The sequence below is a fragment of the Chiloscyllium plagiosum genome, unplaced genomic scaffold (assembly GCF_037043375.1).
Source record: "Chiloscyllium plagiosum isolate Xiang-an unplaced genomic scaffold, Cpla_swu_hap1 HiC_scaffold_35, whole genome shotgun sequence".
Classification (NCBI taxonomy): domain Eukaryota; kingdom Metazoa; phylum Chordata; class Chondrichthyes; order Orectolobiformes; family Hemiscylliidae; genus Chiloscyllium; species Chiloscyllium plagiosum.
In genome coordinates this window covers 55,079,374-55,099,585 of record NW_028270173.1, presented here as the reverse complement: position 1 = coordinate 55,099,585, position 20,212 = coordinate 55,079,374, and the positions used below count along the sequence as shown (strand labels likewise).

At 45.3% G+C, this 20,212-nt stretch overlaps 1 protein-coding gene and 1 long non-coding RNA gene across 2 annotated transcripts in view; both read left to right on the top strand.

Moving 5' to 3' along the window:
• LOC148140941 (class I histocompatibility antigen, F10 alpha chain-like) overlaps positions 1–20,212 on the top strand; it is a 187,250-nt gene that overhangs the window by 15,482 nt on the left and 151,556 nt on the right. The window lies entirely within an intron of this gene.
• On the top strand, positions 13,298–18,177 carry LOC148140945 (uncharacterized). Its single transcript, XR_015753107.1, has 3 exons — positions 13,298–16,063; positions 16,454–16,486; positions 17,605–18,177. It is a non-coding gene; the product is annotated as an uncharacterized LOC148140945 (long non-coding RNA).

Here is a 20,212-nt window from a genome sequence, read left to right as displayed (position 1 = left end):
TGTTTTTCTCACCCTGTAGTCTTATCAGTCAAAGACTTATTCTTCTCTGTCTGTGCTAGCAGTCTTATCAGTCAAGGACTTATCCTTCCCTGCTGTGTGAATGGCTTCATCAATCAAGAGCCTGCTTGTTTTTACTATCGCTCACAAATTGTCAGCATTCTGCACAATTTAAACTATTCTACTTTTGAGTATATAAAATGTTCTAGAAAAGAAACAAAAGTTTTGTCTTTTATTATAGACCAGTCCGTGGTCCAGGCACATCTTAAAGTTTAAACCGAAATTACCTCTCACAATTCCACCCTTTTCTTTCTTTAAGATGTGCCTGACCAAGATAAGCCCCCCCTTCCCTCAAGGGCCCGGGAAATCCTTGGTCTTTCGCAGCAACATCACTTTAAGTTCCCGCGTCCCATGCTGTGGAACCACCACTGCCTGGAGTCGGGAAATATTTTTCTGAATTAAAAACTGAATACAAGGAGTTAGGCAGAAGAATCATGCCTCCCCAAGCCACCAGCAACTGCTCACATTTAAAACAGTGGCTATTCTAGAGGTGAGATCAATAAACAGGTTTTGTGTAACATCAGGAAGTTCAATCTGTCCTTCTACCTCTTCGTATACAGATGGCACTTTAGGGAGCACGACCGTTCCCTGACGGTCTTGCTCTTTCCCCAACCCCCGATCAGTGATCTGTATCTTGGTCTCCTTGACTCTGTCAACCTGCTCCCTGAGCAACACAGAGGATAGGTCCCACCTCCCAGTTTTGCTAATACACACCCAGCGGTCATTTATAGGGCATCCATGGATTTTGCCACCGTATCCTTTATTATATACCTGATAATAGGGTCTCCCATCCTCCCAACATTCATGGCGTGCACTCACATCGTAACACCTATCGTCCACATAGGAATGGGACACAAATGATCCCGAATAGATTCGAATCCCAAGTCTTACTGCAGTTCGACATTTGTCACATCTCCCCTCACCCTCCCCCACATACAGGAGTAAACTGATCAATATCCCCACCAATACAGTCCAAGTAGAGTTCATTATTGCTGTCTTTTCAGTTTTACCGACAACGGCTTGTCCCCTTGCTCGCATGTCCAGGTGCTTTCTTCTTCAGGCGGAACAGGCCCCTTTATCCTTGATGCGTGGACCCACCCTTTTTCTTTCGTCCGAACAGCTGCTTCAGTTGTTAACAGAACCAGGAACGGTCCTTCCCACCGCGGCTGGAGCTTTTCGGCCTTCCAGGTCTTAACAAGTATCCAATCTCCGGGCTCCACCTTATGCAGGAGGAAGTCGAGCGGCGGAGTCTGAGCCAGGAGACCTTTCCTCCGGAGTTCTGCAAAAGAACGGGATAAGGCCAGTAAATAGGTTCGGATAAATACATCCCCCCCTTGTAGAGTGGGACATCCATCAACCTTACTCCAATACGGTAATCCGAAGAGCATTTCATAGGGGGAAACCCCAACATCTCGGCGAGGTGCCGTACGTATCCTCAATAGGGCAATGGGCAGGCACTTTGGCCAGGGTAACTTAGTTTCTAACATCAGTTTAGTCAATTGGGTCTTGAGCGTGCCATTCATTCTCTCAACTCGACCCGAACTCTGAGGATGCCAGGGTGTGTGGAATTTCCATTGGATACCCAGGGCATTACAGATCAAATGGTGTAGCTTAGAAATAAAATGCGTCCCGCAGTCGGAGTCGATAGATCCCATTATGCCATATCTCGGGATTATGTTCTCTAACAACAGTCGGGCCACGGTTGGTGCATCGTCTTTGGCAGTTGGGAAAGCCTCTACCCAGTGAGTGAAATGGTCTACTATTACGAGCAGATATTTCCATCTCTGTACTGGGGGTAATTCTGTAAAGTCGACTTGGATCCTCTGAAATGGCCTAATCGCTAGGGGCTGACCACCGGGTGGCATAGAACGCATGGCCTTCTGATTAATACGCCGACAAGTGGGGCATCCGACTACCTCTTGTTGGGCTAATGTGTATATCCCCCTGCATACATAGTCTCTCAGGATTGTGTCACACATGGCTTGCACCCCCCAGTGGGTCTGATGGTGTAATCGGTGCAGAATACCCCGGGTGATCTGTTTGTTCAGTACTTGTCTCCCATCAGGAACCGTCCACTTCCCGTTAGTATCTAGCCGGGCACCCAATTGATCCATTTTATCAATCTCCCCCTGGGTGAAGACGGGTTGTTTAGCGAGCCCTTCCCTCAACGGTATTAACGTTAACAATTGGACGGATGTTTCGACCGCTGCCCGCTTGGCTTCCTCGTCTGCCAGCCGGTTTCCCACCGCTTCCGGTGTCGACCCCTTCTGGTGACCGGGTACATGGACTACTGCAAGTTCCATAGGTAACGCCAGGGCTTCCAACGTTAGGCTGATCATTTGTTCGTGAGCTAATTCTTTTCCTCGGGAAGTTATCAATCCTCGCTCTTTCCAGATTTTCCCGAAAGTATGAACGACTCCGTATGCATACTTTGAGTCAGTATATATGGTCCCCACTTTCCCTTCCAACAACTTCAGGGCCCTCTGGAGGGCATACAACTTACAGGATTGGGCTGACCACTTCCCGGGCAGTCGTCCGGACTCAATCGTCCATTTCGTTGCACCATCTATAACAGCATAGCCACTGTATCGTACTCCACTGATGCACCGGGAGGACCCGTCGATATACAGTTCCTGTCCCTCACCCAGCGGGGCTTCCTGCAGGTCCTCTTGGCTTTTGGTCTGCAAGTCCACAAATTCCACACAATCATGCTCCTGTTCCCCATCTGCAGGACGTCCGTATAAAAACTGGGCAGGGTTGCAACTGAGATCTTTTGCAAAATTGAGATCGTCTCCGGTCATCAAAATCGTCTCATACTTCAGGATGCGAGAGTCTGTTAACCAGCGGTGAGCCTTTTGAGCCAGTATGGTACTAACCGAATGTGGGGAGTATACTGTGATCCTTCCTCCAAAGGTAAGTTTCCGGGCCTCTTCTACTAACATTGCCGTAGCTGCCACTGCCTGGATACAGGTCGGCCATCCACATGACACAGGGTCTAACATTTTTGACAAAAATGCAACCGGCTGATGTTTCCCTGCCCGCAGCTGAGTAAGCACACCCTGGGCAATTCCGCCGGCGCTATTGACATATAACTGGAACGGTTCCTTCAGGGTGGGTAAAGCCAATACCGGAGCTCGAATCAGTTTATTTTTAATAATATTAAATCGCTGCTCCTCCTCATCTGACCAGTCCACCTTTTGTCCTTCTTGTCCCAGTTTGTCGTACAAAAATTTTACTAAAGTGGTGTAACTTTCAATCCATATCCGGCAATACCCTACTAGTCCCAGGAATTGTCTGACTTCCTTCTTCGTCCTGGGTATTGACATACCCGTAATCCCTGATATTCGTTCTGGCGTGATACGGCGGTGCCCCTTACTGACTTGATGGCCCAGATATCTTACTTCTCGCTCCACAAACTGGAGTTTTGTCCTGGAGACGCGTAGACCCTGTTTCCCCAGGAAGTTCAACAGGGCAACGGTGTCTGCTCGTACCTCCTCTTCTCTTGGTCCTGAGAGTAAGAGATCATCGACATATTGGAGCAATTGATTCTCCGCGTTACACTGAAATCCTCCTAAGATCTGCTCCAGTATTTGTCCAAACATATTGGGTGACTCCGTGAATCCCTGCGGCAAGACCGTCCATCTTAACTGTCGCTTTCGTCCTGTGAAGGGATTCTCCCATTCAAAGGCAAAAAGGTTCCGACTTTCTTCGTCAAGGGGGCAACTCCAGAAAGCATCCTTCAGATCTATTACGCTGAACCATTCATGTTCGGGGGGAATTTTACTCATTAACGTGTAGGGATTAGGTCCCACCGGGTATCTAGCCTGGACTACTTCATTCAACCCCCGCAGGTCTTGCACCAGCCTATATGTCCCGTCCGGCTTCCTCACAGGGAGTATTGGAGTATTGAAAGGGGACATGTATTCCTCCAGTAGTCCATCTGTGATTAATCTTTCTATCACAGGTTGTAACCCCTCCCGTCCTTCCATAGCAATCGGGTATTGTTTCCTTCTTACCGGGCCTCTTCCTGGTAACATGGTGATTTGGAGAGGTTTGATGTTTAGACCCCCTCTGTTCCCCTCTCGGTACCATACTTCCGGGTCTATTTGTTGATCATCTTCTTCGGTGAGGGCGAACAACCTTACCACTATTTCCCCGTTATTTGGTACCGTTCCGATCCCTAGTTTGACCTGCAAGTCTCTTCCTAACAAATTAAACCCCGCCGATGGCAGTAGAAGGAGGTCTCGTTTAGTAGTTCTGTTTTCATACCCAATTTCCACGTCCTCCACCACTGGGACTTGTAATTTCTGTCCTCCAATTCCAGATACCCCCATAACTTTTCCTCCTGCTCGGGTGCCGGGGGGTATTTGGATTATACTTGATCTTTTGGCTCCCGAGTCCACCATAAATGTGATCTCCAATCCTTGGGGCCCTACTTTCAAGTTTACCAGGGGTTCCTGTCGATAGTCCTTTTGCCCCAAGGGTAGGAACCCCCGACCTCCCTAATCTTCCTCCATCAGGGCGTACGACCTCACCTCCTGCTTGTAGCGGGAGCACTCCCATTTAAAATGTCCCTCTTCATTACAATAGTAACATCTGAGTGTCCTCTTCGTTTCCCTGTCGCGGTCTCGCGTTCCTCCACTCTTCCTTTGTTCCGGCCATGGTTCTCTTTTCCTCTGCTCTTGCCACGACTCTCCCCTTTCCTGTTTCTGCCACGGCTCTCCCTTTTCCCTTCTTCCAGCTGTCATTTGTTGCACCGTTTGCATCATTATCTTTGTCGCCTTCTTTTGCTTCTCATCGTCCCTTCTCACAAACACCTTTTGCGCCTCCCGTAGTAATTCACTTAAAGATTTACTATCCCAATCATCCATTTACTATTACTTCTTTCGTATGTCCGGCCAGGCTTTTGATACAAACTCTACCCGTATGAGTTGTTGCCCCACGTCCGTCTCAGGGTCCACCCCAGCAAACTGCTGCAAATTCTTCCTAATCCTGTCTAGGAAATCCGTAGGGGTTTCCTCCGGGTTTTGATGATTACCAAAGGCCTTGGTAAAATTGTGCCCCTTTGGGGCTGCGTGTCTTATTCCTTTTATCCAATATTCCCGCATGTCTCTCATGTTGCGCTGTCCTTCCTCCGTGTTCTTATCCCACTCGGGGTCGGTGAGGGGAAACTTCTGCTCCCCTCCTTCTCCCCCCTCTCTCTCCCAGACCAAGAGCGCAGCTTGTCGTATCATCTGACGCTCCTGGCTAGAGAACAATGTTTTCATGATGGAACACATCTCTTCCCACGTGTAAGTATTCGGACCCAGGAACTGATCCAATTGTTCAGCAAGTCCCATGGGGTCCTCTAGTAGACCCTTCATTTCCCTCCTGAAATTCCGTACTTCAGTACTCGTCAAGGGAACGTTCACATATCCCGTCCTTCCTTCCTCGCCCCCCATGGGCACTTCCCGGAGTGGATTCATTCTTGCAATCGAGACAGGGTTTTGTCTGTGACCCTTTTCAGCTTGAGATCTGGTCTGTACCCCTGAGGTAGTTTGTGATTTCTCCCCATTTTCTTCCCCTTCTCCTGAATCGTCGTCACCCGAAGGAACATTCTGTGGGGCAGACGGGGTCACGTAGGGCGGCGGTAAGTGATCTAAAGGGTCCCATTCTTTCTGCCCTTTCGAGTCTTTATTAGTTACCTGCATTTGGCAAGATATCGTAACCGGCAGCCAACAAAGGGCATAATCACTTTCTTCCAGATTAACATCAGGTTTTGAATTGACATATAAAATGAGGACTTGCCGGACCCAGTCTTCGTCAGTACCGAATCTAGGCCACCACACTGAGTCGCCCTGAATAGGTTTCTGGGACCACTTTTGACAGAATTTTACCATCTTCCTTTTAGATTTTCCCTTTCTTCCACCCTGATCCCAATTATTTAGCATTTTCCCTAACGGACTATCGTCAGGTACCCCGGGGTATGTGTCATTGTCCCTGTTTAAGCCTACCTTTCCCTTCATCACCTTAGATCCCTTATTTCCCATTTCCGAGGACTTCGTATTTTTCCCGTGATAATCTATCACAATGTAGCCAATTCCCGGACCTTCAGTCCCGTGATCGCCCAGGTTCCTTTGCAGGCACCCCCGGTCTTTGGATTCCTGTGTCCTACGTCTCTGTGACACAAATCACAGGCACCCCGTAGGTACACGTTCCTCCTCAAACACGGTCTCTGCAAAATCCCTCACAGGCGAGCCCCGGTCTCTAGATTCCTGAGTCCCACGTCTCTGTCGAAAAAATCCACAGGCACCCCGTAGGTACCCAGTCCTCCGGAAACACGGTCCCCGCAAGTTTTTTCTTACCTGGGTTCGGTGCACCGAAATTACTCGATCGTTAACCGTCCCCACTGCCTCGGGTACACCCCTCCTTTGTTTTCCTGAGCCTCCCGGATATCACTCGCTCAAACCGCGCGGGGCGACAAGCAAGGAATCAGGGACTGCTGAACTCAGCAGGGTGCACCTTCTCCTATATCCTTCCTCAACTCCCCTTGCGGCCGGAGTGTTGATCCCGGATGACGAGCCCCCAAGTTGTTAGAAACGAAAATCGCTTCTCAATAATCGCTCTAGACAAATTCAGGAAAACAAAGTTTTATTAACAAGTCAAGTCTGCAGAGTCGGGCACCCTTAAAGAAAAGGCGCGCTGAGGCTTACAAAGTCTCCCATTATATACAGCACAAGTCCCTCCTCTCCTTGGCTCCAACAAGCCATGAGGTTCACATTCTTAAAAACATCATTATTTTTATCACAAAGTCTGCAACAAATGTCTTCAGAGTCTCTAAAGTTGTTGTTTTTCTCACCCTGTAGTCTTATCAGTCAAAGACTTATTCTTCTCTGTCTGTGCTAGCAGTCTTATCAGTCAAGGACTTATCCTTCCCTGCTGTGTGAATGGCTTCATCAATCAAGAGCCTGCTTGTTTTTACTATCGCTCACAAATTGTCAGCATTCTGCACAATTTAAACTATTCTACTTTTGAGTATATAAAATGTTCTAGAAAAGAAACAAAAGTTTTGTCTTTTATTATAGACCAGTCCGTGGTCCAGGCACATCTTAAAGTTTAAACCGAAATTACCTCTCACAGTGAGTGAATGCTAGCTTCTGTAGGGTTATTTCAGTGGCAATGGGGGTAAAGCATGATTGTGAAGAAACTTGCTCACAACAGGCACTTTTCAGTCAGGGAAGCATTTGGTACATCATGCCTTTGTTTGGGAAACTTGACTCGTTCGATCCTGCCATCGAGGACTGGGCCCAGTGTGTGAAAATAATGTGGCATATTTTCTGGGCAAATGGCATTGTGGCAGGTGAAAAGCAATGAGTAATTCTCCTGACAGCTTGTGGAGCTGCAGCTTTTTCTGTTATTAGGATTCTAGCTTTCCCTGTGGCACCAGGTACTAAAACCTTTCAAGCATTGATAGGAATAATTAAGGAATATTATGAGCAAAAGCCTCTTCTAATTCTGAGATGCTATCATTTCTATTTGGCAATGCAAGAACCAGGGAAATCCACACTGGGATATCTGACTAGGTTAAAAAGACTGGCAAAAGTATGTGAAATTGGTTTAACCCTTAATGAGATGCTAAGAGAATGGTATGTGAAATTACTGATGTAACTATGATGTAATACTGATATAACTATGATGTAATTAATGATGTAACTATGCAAAAACACCTACTGGCTGAATCCCAACTGCACTTCAAGCAGGTACTACAACTGGCTTTATCATTGGAAAATGCAGCAAATGGAGCTCATGAGTTACAGGATATTCCAATGGAAGTGGACACCCTCGATAGTCCGACTGAACTTAGAGGACACCACCTGGATGCATGCAATTGCATAGCCTCACTCAGGACATATCGATCAGAGGGACTTGAGGTTGGCTCATAGTAAAACTCTAAACCAAGCCTCAACAAACAGTTAAAATGTTGATCAGGATCCTGGCCATTAAGGCATTGCAGTTTCTGTCGGTGGGTGGACAGCAAAAGTGTCCTACTCGACTTAAATTGAGCGAGATAAATTATAGCCCCATATCCAGGTGGGTATCCTGAAAAATCCACCTATATCTGGTTTGGAACAGTTAAATTGCATCGCAACATCAAAATCAGAACCAACCAATTTAAATGTCTGGTTAACTGGTCATTCTGTTCTGATGGAGGGCGATCCGAGTGCAGCTGGATCAGTGATCACAGAACCAATCTTTAACAAGATTCACTCTGAATTCCAACCCTTAACTTTGCACAAGATCTTGGCCAGACTGAGAACCTAAACTGAGGAAGCTTCAGAGAATAGGGGTACAACTTCAGTTCCGCTCTTTCACGGAAGGCAGCTGGTTCAGTGACCAGTGATTGTGCTAAAAGCTTCAAATCCAAGCTTAATGGGGAGAAATCAGTTGTGAGAGATTCACCATGAATGGCTCGATATGTTTCAATTAGAAAATGGCTGCTTGGGTGAAATTCAATTTAATTACCTGGAGGTCATCCAGGAAGATCTAGGGGTTATCAGAGGAGCCAGGCCACCTTACATGTTGACCAGGAATCAATCCCATGATGCTGTAAGGCCTGCCCAGTGCCATTGGCCTTACAGGCAAAAGTCAAGGCAGAAATTAAAAGGCTGGAAAGTGAAGGAATTATCAAACCAGTCCAGTTTGTGGAATAGGCAGCAGTGATTGGAATGGTTCTGAAGCCCAGTGGGTCGGTTTGCCTTTGTGGGGATTTTAAACAAAGTGTAAACTGCTTTTGACAGCAGAATAGATAACCAGTCCCTCAGGATTTGTGCACAACGTTGGTGCAGGATGGGAGTTCTCCTTCACAAAGCTGGACATGAGCCACGCTTTCTTGCAATTGTGATTAGACCAGGTTCCCAGACATATGCTCCAATTAATATCCATCAGGGATTGTACCAAGATACAAGACTGCCATTTGAGGTATTGTCAGCCTGTTTGATCTTTCAGTGGACAACAGAGAACATCTTGCATGGTCTACCCCAGGTCGCCATTTACTTAGATGGTAAATTAGCCAATAACAGAGAAAACTAATAAGGAGCAGTCAGAGAACTGGATATAGTCCGAAGGTGGTTTTCCAAGGCAGGCATTGGAAGGGAAAAAAGGCATAAAAAGGGAAAAATGGGTATGCCAAATGATCTACTTGGGATACAGATTTGACAACTCTGGGTTACACTTGTTGGAAGATAAAGTGAGGGAGATCAAAGGTGCTCTGGTTCCTACGTCTGTCCAGGAACTTACATCATACCTTGGGCTGGTAAATTATTTTGAAAAGTTTGTACATAACCTGGACTGCGTCCTGGCAACATAACATCAACTCGTGACAGAAAGGATCAGCCTGGGAAATGGTTGCAAACATAAGACCGAGTTTTCAATGAAGGAACGATACAACTGTCATCCTCGAAGGAGGATGATCCCAAGAAAGATCTAGTATTGACATGCGATGTTTTCCCGCACAGCATTGGAGTTGTATTAGCTCATGGTGACTCAGTGGAGAGGAACATCCAAGAGCATATACATCCAGGACTTTGGCCAATGCAGCACGTAAATACACCCAGATACAGAAGGAAGGATTGATGGTCATATCTGGACTCAGGACATTCCACCAATACCTTTATGAATTAAAATGTATGATAATCATAGACTACTTGGTGTGCTTAAAGAGGACAAGGCAGGGCCACCCTGTAATTTTGGGCCACCATCAGTGGTGGGTTCTAATACTAAGTGCTTACAATCGCAAGCCAGAACACCGCCTGGGAGGCTGAGTAGCGAATGTGGATGCATTGAACTGCCTACCATTAGCAAATACACCACTGGATAGCACCCCCAATGGAAAAGTCTATAATGGTATTAAACTTTCTGGACAAGCTCCTAATCAGAGCTGACGATCAGGCTTTGGACACAGAAAGATCCAATCCCTTCAAAACGGAAATAACTTGTATTTATGAGGGAAACCAAAAGGCACTTGAAATTCTTTGAATTGAAAAATTTTTGGACCCAGAGATACCAGCTCACGGCAGAGGATGGAATATTGTTAGAACTTGTTAGAGAAAGCGTGATTATCCTGAGTAAAGGCCGCTGCCAAACTCTAGCTGAACTCCACCAGGGATCTCTAAAATGAAATGCGCAGGGAGACATCGCATGTCAACACTAGATCTTCCTTGGGATCACAGAGTGCCAATCCTTAGACAATAACAGTTGTTTCATTACTTCATTGAAATCTCGGGCTTATGTTTGCAAGCAAGTTAAAGTGTTCGGCTATAGTGCGTGTTTAGAGCATTTCAGAGAACATCTCACACACACACACACACGCACACACCACCCTCTGGTTGAACACTTTAACTCCCCCTCTCACTCTGCCAAGGTCATGCAAGTCCCTGGGCCTCCTCCACTGTCAAACCCTAACCACCCGATGCCTGGAGGAAGAATGCCTCATCTTCCACCTTGGGACCTTCAACCACACAGGATCTTTGTGGATTTCACCAGTTTCCTCATTTTCCCTCCCCACACCTTAATCCCAGAAGCAACCTTCCAACTCAGCACCGCCCTCTTGAACTGTCCCACCTGTCCATCTTCCTTCCTCCACCCTCCTCTTCAACCTATCATCTTTGCCCCCACCTTCATCTACCTATTGCATTCCCAGCTTCCTCCCCCTCACCCAATCCCCCCTCCCATTTATCTTGGGCCACAAGCTTCATTCCTGATGAAGAGCTTACTCTCGAAACGTTGATTCTCCTGCATCTCAGATGCTGCCTGACTGGCTGTGCTTTTCCAGTGCTACACTCTTCGACCCTGACCAATGAAGGCAAGATGCCATATGTCTTCTTTACCACCCTCGTCACTTTCAGGGAGCTATAGACTTGAACCCCAAGATCCTTCTGTCTATCAATGTTGTTCAGATTCCTGCCATTAACTGTATCCTTTTCCTTAACGTTGATCTCCCAAAGCACAGCACCTCACAATTACCTGGATTAAACTCCATCTACCATTTTTCCGCCCATATCTGCAACTGATTTATATAAATGATGAAAAGCAATGGAGCCAGCACCGATCCTTGTGGCACACCACTGGTCACAGGCAACCCTCTTAGACCAACCTTTGTTTCCCACCTTGAAGCCAAGTTTTATATTCAGTTAGCTAGCTTCCTCTGGGTCCCATGTGATCTAACCTGACTAACCAGTCTACATGCAGAACTTGGTCAAACACTTTGCTGAAGTCCATATGGACAACATCTACCCCTCTACCTTCACCAATCTTCTTTGTTATTTCTTCAAAAAACTCAGTCAAGTAACAGAGACACAATTTCCCATGCACAAAGCCACGTTGACTATCCCTAATCAGTCCTTGCTTTCCAAATGCATATAAGTCCTATTCCTCAGAATCTTCTCCAACTATGTACGCACCACTGACGTATGACTCATTGGTCTATAGTTCCCTAGCTTTTCATGACAGCCTTTCTTAAATAGTGGCACCACATTAGCCACCCTGCAGTATTCTGGCACCTCTCCCTTGGTTATTGATGATCCAAACATCTGAGCGAGGTACGCAGCAATCTCTTCCCTAGCTTCCCACAGAATTCTGGATAACACCTGATCAGGTCCTGGGGATTTATCTACCATTATACATTTTAATCTTCAGTACCTCCTCTTCTGTAATGTGCACTGTTTTCAAGACATTACTATTTATTTTCCCAAGTTCCCTTGCTTCCATGCCCTTCTCCATGATACGTACTGACACAAAATATGTGATTAGTATCTGACTAATCTCTTATGATTCCACACATAGACAGCCACATTGATCTTTAAGGTGCCCTATTCTCTAACTATTTACTCTTTTGCCAAAATGTACTTTTAGAGTCTCTTTGGATTCTCCTTAACTGCATTTGCTAAAGCTGTCTCATGTCCCCTTTTTGTCCTCCTGATTTCCCTCTTAAGGATACTCCAACTGCCCTTATACATTTCTTGGGATTTACCCAATCCCTGCTGTCTATACCTGTCTATGCCTCTTTCTTTTTCTAGACCAGAACCTCAATTTCTCAAGTCTTCCAGCATTCCCTACATCTACCAGCCTTGTCCTTCTATTATCATGCCGTGGTCAAACCCCTCTGTTACGTAAAAAGAATAACAATTTATTTTCCTAACTCTAATAGTGAACATTAAACCAAAAAAATTCACATGTCCATATCCCTCCCTCCCCGCCCCCTGCTTCTCTTAATTTCTTCCGATCTGACCTCAACTCTACAAAAAAAAGCTATTCCAATAACACACTTATTAAACATTACATTAACTTAATCTCAAGACCACTTACTCTCTATCTTCTTCGGTGTCTTCAGTCTTCCCTCTGCTGATCTCCCTGGGGTTGTCTTCTTTCTTTGTTACTGCGAGGATGTTTCACATGCAAAGGTACCTTTGATAGACACTGTTTCTAATTTCTTTGAGAGCAGGATGTCAGATGGGCAGTTGCTCCGCGGTTTGATGGCAGTCGCTTTCTGATAAATTTTCAAAACTCCCATGTTTTATAGCTTCCATGACACACTAAATTCTTATAATTTGATTGGTTTCCAGGTGTCAAAACAATAAACTCAAACTCAATTGGGTTTTTAGTATCCTCGGCACAATTTAAACTGATCAGTTAAATTCGAGTTGTTGTCAAAACAGCAAACAAAACTCAGGGTAGACAGGCAGGAGGCTGGAAGAACACAGTAGGCCAGGCAGCATCAGGAGGTGGAGAAACCAACATTTCAGGTGTAACCCTTCTTCAGGTCGGGGGCTGGGTGCAAGGGGAGCTGCAGGTAACTATTTAACAGCCAGTTGCTGCATGTATCTATTTTGGAACAGCTCGTCTCCCAGTCTTTCCATTCAGGCAGCTGAGCCTGCACTTGAAGTTTACTTCAAACTTCAGAAAACACTTTCTATTTTAAAGTGAACAGACAGGCTTTTGACTTTGTAACACTTCACACTAACAGGAACATACTGTCTCTGGACCCTCATTATCTTATTCTTAAAGGCCTCCCACTTCCCATTCATCCCTTTACCTGCAAATAGCCTCCCTCCAATCACCTTTTGCAAGTTCCTGTCTGATACTGTCCAAATTAGCCTTACTCCAATTTAGAACTTTGATTTTTTGATCAGTTCTATCCTTTTCCATCACTACTTTAAAACTAATAGAGTTATGATCACTTGCACCACAATGCTCCCCTGGACACCTCATTCACTTGCCCTACAATTTTTCCCAACAGAAGTTCAAGTATTACTCCTTCTCCAGTTGGTACATCCACATATTGAAGAAGAACGTTTTCTTGGACATACTTAACAACTTCCTTCCAATCCAAGCCTTTAACACAATGACAGCCCTAGTCTATGTTTGGAAATTAAAGTCTACTGTTGCCATCCAAATATTCTTACAGATATGAGATCTCCTTACACATTTGGTTTTCAATTTCCTGCTGCCTACTGGGGGCTATAATACAATCTCAACCAGCTGATCATCTCCTCCTTATTTCTCAGTTCCACCCATATAACTTCACTGGTCAATCTCCCAATATATGCCTCCCTAAGTACAGCTGTAATGTTATCCTGAACCAAAATCTTGTCCTCCTCTCTTTCCCTCCCCCCCCTTTCTATCCTTCCTGCAGCATCTATACCTTGGAACATTGAGATACCAGTCCAGTCCATCTCTGAGCTATGTCTCTGTAATAGCGGTGATACCCTAGTCCCATGTTCCCAACCATGCCCTAAGTTCATCTGCCTGACCTGACAGACCCCTTACATTGAAGTAAATGCAGTTTATCATTCTGACCTTGGTCACTGCCAAGCTCTTGCCTGTTTTGACTATTTGAGCTGTTCCCCTTACCTGCTGTACCAGCCTCAGCCCTTTCTCTTTACTCACTGTTACTTTGGTTTGAGCCATCCCCTTACTAGTTTAAAGCCTCTGCAGTAGCACGATAAAGCCTCCCAGGTAGCACAAGTAACAGACCACAATTTACAAACCAGAAATTTTGTAATGTTTTTAAAATGGGATGAGATTCTTCAGGTAAGGACAGCTTCATACCACCCAACATTGAATGGCCTGGCAGAAAAAGCAGTCCAAACTTTAAAGGCTGGCTTGAAAAACAGACTACCCTCTTGATAGCTACCAAGGTATCATGGTTCTTATTTGATTATGGGATTACCCCACATGCAACAGCAGAGTTGGGACCGGCAGAGTTGCTAATGGGTAGAAGACTCTCCACCAGGTTGAATCTGATCTTCCCAGACCTGTGGGAGTCGGGTGTAATGGCCTCAGGAACACCAATGCTGGACACAAGTCTCCATCAAACAAGAGAAACTGTTTGATGCAGGGAATTAAGGATCAGACCAGACTCCTGCAATATATTTTAAGAAGGCAGCCTGGAGCCTAACTTTATCTTATTTTAAAGGCAAATGTAAAGTGCTGTGTTCCAGATGCAATTCGATTGGTCACACTACACAGCTTTAGGCAAAACACACTTTATCGATCACTAGAGCTAAAATATAACTAAAGAAAGTGGAATTTAGAATACCACAAATCTCAGAAAAATTAACAAATCAATAGATACAGTACCGATTACTAATTAATGATTCAATGTAGTAACATCCCATAAACACACCCCTTGGCAAAGTTCAGAAAATAGATTTGTCTCACAGGTAACTGCAGCAAGCCAGAAGGAAAATCTTCAAGAGAAAGCTCAGAGAGAGGAGCAGCAAGGGGACATTTACTGTCATTCCAAGCCTGTTGAGACTCCAACAGTAACTGATGCTGAATCACAAAGCTAAAAAACTACAAACTAGAAATCTAGGTCCGAGAGCTGGCCACACCCATCTAGGCTGCTTCTATTGTTCCTGCTTTAAAAAACCCAAGGCCACATAAGCCAGTCACTTCACTGGCTTTCCAACCAGACAACTCGACACCTCTGCCTTACAACCTCTCTTTAAAAAGAAACAGGACAAAATAACCTCTCAAAGTCGCAGTATCATCACAGTAAGGGGAGGAGTTTTGGTGTAAGAATGATGGAAATGGCCCTATATGGGAAAGAGGCATGCTCCATGTGAGATCAGGACCAGTGATATGGAAAGGTCAGGCAGGTGCGATGGTCCTGAACCAGCGCAAGGTCCATTTGAAAATTGTAAATTTGTAAACAATGCAGGAGCAAAACGTACACTGCCCCTTTGAGCAGTCAGAAAGGCTGCCAGAGCCCATGGGTTCCCTATCTCTGTCAAGCATTGTTGAGAGTTTAGAATCTGAGATGGACATGATGGAAGGAGCCAACTCAATGCCTTTGCCACTGGAAGAAGAAAATAAAATCCTGCCAAGGCACTCCTGGCACAAGAGGCGAGCTCCTATGCATTCGATGCTGGCATTATTATCTGCTAAACACGGAAGAAGCTGTCCCAGTGTTAAAACGCCCCAGGATGCTCTCCAAGGAAAATGGCTGGCCTATGTTCTCGGACTCAGAGGGGGAGGGAAGTTGTGATGTAACAAGGCTAGCCAGCAGGACCTCAGAGAATATGAGTTCCCTGATTGATCCAGCCCCAATCAAGGAGCTCTGGCTGACAAATAAAAAGGGAAGTGTCAGAGATGATGACACTCTGCTACCTGACTCTGAAAGAGTCAATCCTAAAGTCAAGGACTGTTCATATACAAATAAAAGGTGACTTGGTGAAGGATACCATCCTCTGTGTAGTTATGACATCGATCCCATCAATGAGATCTGGAGTGCAAAATTTATTGAACCAAGTCCATCAATTCCCAATGGGTGGGTTAAACTAAACTGTCCCCAACCAACACAGACCAAGGATGGATCCAGGAACAGAGATAATCCTGATATTATTCCAATGTGTTTCAGAAATCCCAGAAAACAGTGTGGTACGTTCCCATCTTCTACTTTTGATTGGATTAATCGCTGCAATGGCTACAATATTTGGAATAATCATCTGGAAAAGGCCCTGGAGAGGTAAGATTCAGAGAGTGGGGAATGTAGAACTGAGGGGACTGGGTGAGTGTGGGGGAGTCTCCAGTACTGGGAGTACAGGGCACTGTGGGGAATGGAACTGAATAAACCCCCCCACACACAGATACACACGTATAAACACATCTTGTTCCCTGTTTGATCGTCCTTTGTGTGATTGGACCCGACCAGACACTTCACACACACTTAAATCCTCACTGACTGAATATCAATGGGATGGGAGAGATCTCCAGAATCCCCATAAGGTGTAAGGATGGAGGGAGTGTGGGAATGAGGATTTCTGACACAATCTCCATTTCCTCACACTTGTTGTGTTCTCATTCTCTGAGAATGGATTATTCCCCATCCTAATGGACATTTATTTTGTTTCTGCAGGTTCACCGAGTGGGACCTACACAACAGCTCCCAGTAAGTGACTGAGGGGACAGAGTGTTGGGAATGATGGGAGAGGGATTGGAAGGTGTAGTGTTACATTCTCCTGAATGGGAGTTCTTCATGACTCTCTTATCCTTCATGACCCTCTCATCCCTCTCTTCCCCAACTCCATACCCCCACAACCTCTCCTTCCAATCCTCACCCTCTATTTTCTCATTCCCTACTCTCTCTCCCTCCACTCCTTCACCCTTAATTCCTTCTGCACTGTGCTATGTGAATGTGGTTAGGCAGTGCTGAGGGTGATTGAATCCTGGGTCCAATGAGTGAAAGAGAATATTTCAGAGTATGTAACTTTATATTTCATTCCATTTCAAACATTCTTTTTTATTTTCTCAGCTTTGAACGTATCTATTCCAGCTTCTTCATAATTTCGTCAATGATATGTCAATTTCTGTCTGTAGACTTATTTGGAAATTCTTCACTCTCCTCCTGACCCTGTCCCACCCTCCCAGTCACTGTTAAACCCTGTCAGACTCATTTCACTCCCATCCTGACCCTGTCCTACCCTCCCAGTCACTGTTAAACCCTGTCAGACTCATTTCACTCCCATCCTGACCCTGTCCTACCCTCCCAGTCACTGTTAAACCCTGTCAGACTCATTTCACTCCCATCCTGACCCTGTCCTACCCTCCCAGTCACTGTTAAACCCTGTCAGACTCATTTCACTCCCATCCTGACCCTGTCCTACCCTCCCAGTCACTGTTAAACCCTGTCAGAGTCATTTCACTCCCATCCTGGCCCTGTCTCACTCTCCCAGATACCATTACAACCTGCCAGTCCAAGTTCACTCCCCTCCTGACCCACCCTCCCAGACACTGTTAAACCCTGTCAGACTAATTTCACTCCTCTCCCCATCCTGAAGAGATTGCCTTGTGTCTGTCCATTTCTGACCTTGTGGGTTTCCTGAGCTCCACTACAGGTCATTCCCGGAGCTTCATTTAGGAATAATGGGATCCTCCTGTTCCAGTGTGAACATGGACATCACCGTCCATCCTTCCATATCACAGCAGACACACAGAATTACAGCTCATTGCTCACACCCAGTTGATTCAGGATTGAGATTGACTTTTCCTGAAAATGTGTTTCCACAGATTGAGCAGTGGATCCCAGATCCGCACGTTTGGATCCTGATTCTGCAAGTGAGACCTTCTCAAGTCGTGTTTCCATCCCGTCTCAGAAATGTGAGCAGTGTCACCGTCAGAGGGATCTTCATGGATGGTTCCTCCCTCACACTTTCTCATCTTCACTGTCTTCAGTGGGTCAGTGATTGACCTGAAATGTAGCAATGTCCTGAACTCCCTCTGAGCGAGTTTTTGTATTGTCGGACGTGAATCATTTCTGCACTTTATGCAACGAAATTTTAACTTTTATGTTAAAGTCTCTCTGAATTTTGTAACTGTCTTATTGTTATATTGATATCTCTCTCACTATTTAACTTCTACTCTTCCATTTTTATTCTCATCTATTTTATGCTGAACTGATCTATTTTGCACTTTACGTAAACAGCGTGATCAAATGTGAACTTTTATGTAAACTTCTTTTATTTTATTTGTTCACAATCATGTATTTATGGCAGCAAACATCTGTCATTATTTATCATCAACAATGAACTGCAGATACTGATCATTGCAGTTGCCAATCAATAAATTATTGTTGATCATTGATTTGTCTGAATTCATTAATGATTTCACAGGAAAGGGTTAATTCATTCACTCTGCAGATTGTGGATATTGGAATCAGCAGTGTTTGAGCTTCAGTTCAGTGTGAACTGGGAAGGGGTTATGACCATGCAACTCCCCAGGAAGCCTTCCCCAAACCAAGCAGGATGTACACAGTAAAAACCGACAGAACTGTACATGCTGTAAATCAGAGCTGAAAATGTGTTGCTGGAAAAGCGCAGCAGGTCAGGCAGCATCCAAGGAGCAGGAGAATCGATGTTTCGGGCATGAGCCCTTCCTCCATGATGTAAATCAGAAACAACAATGGAAATGGCTGGAAAAGCTCAGCAAGTCTGACAGCATCTGTGCAGAGAAATCAGTTACCATTTTGGGTCTGGTGACCCTTCCTCAGAACTGTTCTGATTTCTTTGATTTCTCTTCACAGATGCAGCCAGACCTGCTGAGCTTTTCCAGCAATCTCTGTTTTTGTTCAGGATGTACAAAGTGATGTTTATTTAATATGTGTGTTTCAGAGTTGGATGGTTGATAATGTCTGGGAGTGTTCATTCCCCGGGGGTCACGAGTGTCCTTTTGGAAGGATCTGAATGAGTGTGAAGAGAGGGCCAGGCAGCTGCTGGGAGTCAGGAATACTTCACTGACTGGTGACCCAGCAGCTATTGGAGGGAGGAAAGGGCAGGCTCACCAGCTGAATGTTTCACCCGGGGCTTAGCACACAAGCTTCTGGGCTGGGACAGATGGAGAGGAACCTTCATTGTCAATGTTTCCTTCTGACAGATGCTGCCTTTGGACACACTGCCTGGAGGGGGAGGGGGGGAGGGGGGAGTCAGTGACAGCAGCTGAGGCTCTGTCTCGCTCCCCTCTGTGAACCGGGTCTTGGTGCCACCTCCAGGTCCCCTGTCCACTCCTCAGCTGCTGTCACAACACACATAGAGACACACACACACAGACACATACTCAGCAACACAGACACACACTCATACACCGAGAGACTCATACAATGCTAACATCTGTCAGAAAAAAACATTGACAACAAATACTCCCACCTCAGTGAGTGATGTTTGTGTCATGCAGTGGTTTTTGAGTTTTATTGGTGAAACTCTAAGAAAAACATAAGTGGTCGTGTGATGATGACAAGTCAGTGTTTACAATATAAAATTTGCATTTCACAAATGATATCTCTTTTTATCTAAAATACGTTAAATGTGTCAACTACCATTTGCAGTTAAAACTTAATTACTAGATACAGTTCACAAAAAAAATTCATCAACAAAACTGTTCCTTGCAGTCTGTCCCACTTTCCCCTGAAACCTTCCCACCTGGTGTGGGCACAAGTTGGTGATCTTGGTTGTTTGAGCGAAAGTTGCTTCTTGTTCCTGCCCCAGTACCACTGGCCCTCCTCAGGAGTGAGCTTGTACATTGGTTCACAGTCTCATGACAAATTAGACAAGAACTTTCCTGTGTGGTTTATGTGACCAACACAACACTGCACACTTCTCACATCTGTTCATCCCCATGTCTTTGTTACAGCTCTCACTTGTCAGGATCAGGGTGAAATCCTCTCACTAACAAACATTTCCTGAGCACTCGACTTCAGTTTTCTTCACCTTTTTCTTTTTCAGCTTCCACTTCATCTGTCAGGACCCCTCCGCAGTCACATTACATTTTAATCAGAGTCTGTGCAATGGCTTCTTTCAGTGTCTTTCCACATCTGTATATGAGAAGCTAATCCACAATAATATCCACTGTCAGAAGATCCCTGATGTTCTCATGCTGTCTGCTTTGATGCTGTTCTGGAACAATCATTGAAACCCTTTGGATCTATGCAGCCTCTCAGATTTCCAGGTGTTTTTTCCCCATGGCTACGATGCTGCAAATGCATTCTGTAGGAGTTGCCTCTTTCTTGATAATTCCCTTTTTTTCCCAGCTCGACTATCTTTCCTTTCAGGTTGGACACGAGGGCAGCTGGATCTCTCCTCAGCAAATGCTGCACTGGTCTCACACTCTCATCCTCTTTGAGATG